Genomic DNA, 5,528 nt, shown 5'->3' on the forward strand with positions numbered 1-5,528 from the left:
CTCAGGGGATGAGTAGACCGCCCCCTATCTCTGTATCACGGACTCAGGGGATGAGTAGACCGCCCCCTATCTCTGTATCACCGACTCAGGGGATGAGTAGACCGCTCCCTGTCTCTGTATCACAAACTCAGGGGATGAGTAGACCGCCCCCTGTCTCTGTATCACGGACTCAGGGGATGAGTAGACCGCCCCCTGTCTCTGCATCACATACTCAGGGTATGAGTAGACCGCCCCCTGTCTCTGTATCACAGACTCAGGGGATGAGTAGACCGCCCCCTGTCTCGGTATCACAGACTCAGCGGATGAGTAGACTGCACCATTTCTCTGTATCACTCACTCGGGGGATGAGTAGACCGCCCCCTGCCTCTTTATCACACACTCAGTGGATGAGTGGATTGCCCCCACTCTCTGTATCTCAGACTCAGGGAATGAGTAGAGCGTCCCCTGTCTCTGCATCTCAGACTTAGGGGTTGAGTAGACCATTCCCTTTCTCTGTCTCTCATAATTAGGTGATGAGTAGACAGCCCCCTGTCTCGGCATCACAGAATAAGGGGATGATTAGAGCGCCCCCTGTCTCTGTATCACAGACTCAGGTTATGAGTAGACCGCCCCCTGTCCCCTCTCAAACACTCGGGGGATGGTTACACCGCCCCCTGTCTCTGTATCACGGACTCAGGGGATGATTAGAAAGCCCCCTGTCTTTGTATCACAGACTCAGGGGATGAGTAAAACGCCCCCTGTCTCTGTATCACATACTCAGGGGATGAGTAGACCGCCCCCTGTCTCTGTATCACAGACTCAGTGGATGAGTAGACCGCCCCCTGTCTCTGCATCATTGATTCCGGGGATGAGTAGACGGCCCCCTGTCACTGTATCACAGACTCAGCGGATGAGTAGACCGCCCCCTTCGTCTGTATCACAGACCCAGGGGATGAGTAGACTGCCCAATTTCTCTGTATCACTCACTCGGGGGATGAGTAGACCGCTCCCTGTCTCTGTATCACTCACTCGGGGGATGAGTAGACCGCTCCCTGTCTCTGTATCACAGACTCAGGGGATGAGTAGACCGCCCCTTGTCTCTGTATCACAGACTCAGGGGATGAGTCGACCGCCCCTTGTCTCTGTATCTCAGACTCAGGGGATGAGTAGACTGCCCCATTTCTCTGCATCACACACTCGGGGGATGAGTAGACCGCCCCCTGTCTCTTTATCACACACTCGGGGAATGAGTAGATCGCGCCCTGTCTCTGTATAACAGACTGGGGATGATTAGACCGCCTCCTGTCTCTCTCTCACACACTCAGGATTGAATAGATCATCCTCTGTCTCAAGGACCCGGGGGATGAGTAGACTGGTCCCTGTCTGTATTTCAGGGACTTTGGCGCTGAGTAGACTGCCCCCTGTCTCAGTTTCACAAATTTAGGGGATGAGTAGACCGCCCCCTGTCTCTGCATCACAGACTCAGGGGATGAGTCGACCGCCCCCTGTCTCTGTATCACAGACTCAGGGGATGAGTAGACCAACCCCTGTCTTTGTATCACACACTCAGTGGATGAGCAGACGGCCGCCTGTCTCTGCATCACAGACTCAGGGGATGAGTAGACCGCCCCCTAACTCTGTATCACATACCCAGGGGATCAGTAAACTGCCCCTTGTCTCTGTATCTCAGACTCAGGGGATGAGTAGACTGTCCCCTTTCTCTGTATCACGCACTCGGGGGATGAGTGGACCGCCCCCTGTCTCTTTATCACACACTCGGGGGATGATTCGACTGTCCCCTGTCTCTTTATCTCAGATTCAGTGGATGATTGGATTGTCCCCTGTCTCTGTATCTCAGATTCAGTGGATGATTGGACCGCCCACTTTCTCTGTATCACGCACTCGGGGGATGAGTAGACCGCCCCCTGTCTCTGTATCACAGACTCAGTGGATGAGTAGACTGCCCACTGTCTCTGTCTCACATAGTCAGTGGATGAGTAGAGCGCCCCCTGTCTTTGTATCACAGGCTCAGGGGATGAGTTAACCGCCCCCTGTCTCTGTCTCACAGACTCAGGGGATGATTAGATAGCCTCCTGTCTTTGTATCACAGACTCAGTGGATGAGTAGACCGCCCCCTGTCTCTGCATGACAGACTCAGTGGGTGAGTAGACTGGCCCCTGTCTTTGTATCACAGACTCAGGGGATGAGTAAACCGCTCCCTGTCTCTGTATCACAAACTCAGGGGAAGAGTTGACCGCCCCCTGTCTCTGCATCATGGACTCAGGGGATGAGTAGACCGCCCCCTGTCTCTGTTTCACAGACTCAGGGGATGAGTAAACCGCCCCCTGTCTTTGTATCACAGACTCAGGGGATGAGTAGACCGCTCCCTGTCTCTGTGTCACAAACTCTGGGGATGAGTAGACTGCCCCCTGTCTCTGCATCACAAATTTAGGGAAAGAGGAGACTGTCCCCTGTCTCGCTTTCACAAATTTAGGGCATGAGTAGACCGCCCCTTGTCTCGGTATCACAAATTTAGGGGATGAGGAAACCGCCCCCTGTCTCTGTATCACAAACTCAGGGGATGATTTAACCGCCCCCTGTCTCTGTATCACAGACTCAGGGGATGAGTAGACCGCCCCCTGTCTCTGTATCACCGACTCAGGGGATGAGTAGACCGCCCCCTATCTCTGTATCACGGACTCAGGGGATGAGTAGACCGCCCCCTTTCTCTGTATCACAAACTCAGGGGATGAGTAGACCGCCCCCTATCTCTGTATCACGGACTCAGGGGATGAGTAGACCGCCCCCTATCTCTGTATCACCGACTCAGGGGATGAGTAGACCGCTCCCTGTCTCTGTATCACAAACTCAGGGGATGAGTAGACCGCCCCCTGTCTCTGTATCACGGACTCAGGGGATGAGTAGACCGCCCCCTGTCTCTGCATCACATACTCAGGGTATGAGTAGACCGCCCCCTGTCTCTGTATCACAGACTCAGGGGATGAGTAGACCGCCCCCTGTCTCGGTATCACAGACTCAGCGGATGAGTAGACTGCACCATTTCTCTGTATCACTCACTCGGGGGATGAGTAGACCGCCCCCTGCCTCTTTATCACACACTCAGTGGATGAGTGGATTGCCCCCACTCTCTGTATCTCAGACTCAGGGAATGAGTAGAGCGTCCCCTGTCTCTGCATCTCAGACTTAGGGGTTGAGTAGACCATTCCCTTTCTCTGTCTCTCATAATTAGGTGATGAGTAGACAGCCCCCTGTCTCGGCATCACAGAATAAGGGGATGATTAGAGCGCCCCCTGTCTCTGTATCACAGACTCAGGTTATGAGTAGACCGCCCCCTGTCCCCTCTCAAACACTCGGGGGATGGTTACACCGCCCCCTGTCTCTGTATCACGGACTCAGGGGATGATTAGAAAGCCCCCTGTCTTTGTATCACAGACTCAGGGGATGAGTAAAACGCCCCCTGTCTCTGTATCACATACTCAGGGGATGAGTAGACCGCCCCCTGTCTCTGTATCACAGACTCAGTGGATGAGTAGACCGCCCCCTGTCTCTGCATCATTGATTCCGGGGATGAGTAGACGGCCCCCTGTCACTGTATCACAGACTCAGCGGATGAGTAGACCGCCCCCTTCGTCTGTATCACAGACCCAGGGGATGAGTAGACTGCCCAATTTCTCTGTATCACTCACTCGGGGGATGAGTAGACCGCTCCCTGTCTCTGTATCACTCACTCGGGGGATGAGTAGACCGCTCCCTGTCTCTGTATCACAGACTCAGGGGATGAGTAGACCGCCCCTTGTCTCTGTATCACAGACTCAGGGGATGAGTCGACCGCCCCTTGTCTCTGTATCTCAGACTCAGGGGATGAGTAGACTGCCCCATTTCTCTGCATCACACACTCGGGGGATGAGTAGACCGCCCCCTGTCTCTTTATCACACACTCGGGGAATGAGTAGATCGCGCCCTGTCTCTGTATAACAGACTGGGGATGATTAGACCGCCTCCTGTCTCTCTCTCACACACTCAGGATTGAATAGATCATCCTCTGTCTCAAGGACCCGGGGGATGAGTAGACTGGTCCCTGTCTGTATTTCAGGGACTTTGGCGCTGAGTAGACTGCCCCCTGTCTCAGTTTCACAAATTTAGGGGATGAGTAGACCGCCCCCTGTCTCTGCATCACAGACTCAGGGGATGAGTCGACCGCCCCCTGTCTCTGTATCACAGACTCAGGGGATGAGTAGACCAACCCCTGTCTTTGTATCACACACTCAGTGGATGAGCAGACGGCCGCCTGTCTCTGCATCACAGACTCAGGGGATGAGTAGACCGCCCCCTAACTCTGTATCACATACCCAGGGGATCAGTAAACTGCCCCTTGTCTCTGTATCTCAGACTCAGGGGATGAGTAGACTGTCCCCTTTCTCTGTATCACGCACTCGGGGGATGAGTGGACCGCCCCCTGTCTCTTTATCACACACTCGGGGGATGATTCGACTGTCCCCTGTCTCTTTATCTCAGATTCAGTGGATGATTGGATTGTCCCCTGTCTCTGTATCTCAGATTCAGTGGATGATTGGACCGCCCACTTTCTCTGTATCACGCACTCGGGGGATGAGTAGACCGCCCCCTGTCTCTGTATCACAAACTCAGGGGAAGAGTTGACCGCCCCCTGTCTCTGCATCATGGACTCAGGGGATGAGTAGACCGCCCCCTGTCTCTGTTTCACAGACTCAGGGGATGAGTAAACCGCCCCCTGTCTTTGTATCACAGACTCAGGGGATGAGTAGACCGCTCCCTGTCTCTGTGTCACAAACTCTGGGGATGAGTAGACTGCCCCCTGTCTCTGTATCACAAATTTAGGGAAAGAGGAGACTGTCCCCTGTCTCGCTTTCACAAATTTAGGGCATGAGTAGACCGCCCCTTGTCTCGGTATCACAAATTTAGGGGATGAGGAAACCGCCCCCTGTCTCTGTATCACAAACTCAGGGGATGATTTAACCGCCCCCTGTCTCTGTATCACAGACTCAGGGGATGAGTAGACCGCCCCCTGTCTCTGTATCACCGACTCAGGGGATGAGTAGACCGCCCCCTATCTCTGTATCACGGACTCAGGGGATGAGTAGACCGCCCCCTTTCTCTGTATCACCGACTCAGGGGATGAGTAGACCGCCCCCTATCTCTGTATCACCGACTCAGGGGATGAGTAGACCGCTCCCTGTCTCTGTATCACAAACTCAGGGGATGAGTAGACCGCCCCCTGTCTCTGTATCACGGACTCAGGGGATGAGTAGACCGCCCCCTATCTCTGTATCACCGACTCAGGGGATGAGTAGACCGCTCCCTGTCTCTGTATCACAAACTCAGGGGATGAGTAGACCGCCCCCTGTCTCTGTATCACGGACTCAGGGGATGAGTAGACCGCCCCCTGTCTCTGTATCACAGACTCAGGGGATGAGTAGACCGCTCACTATCTCTGTATCACGGACTCAGGGGATTCGTAGACCGCCCCCTGTCTCTGTATCATAGACTCA

The sequence above is a fragment of the Heterodontus francisci genome, chromosome 33 (assembly GCF_036365525.1).
Source record: "Heterodontus francisci isolate sHetFra1 chromosome 33, sHetFra1.hap1, whole genome shotgun sequence".
Taxonomy (NCBI): domain Eukaryota; kingdom Metazoa; phylum Chordata; class Chondrichthyes; order Heterodontiformes; family Heterodontidae; genus Heterodontus; species Heterodontus francisci.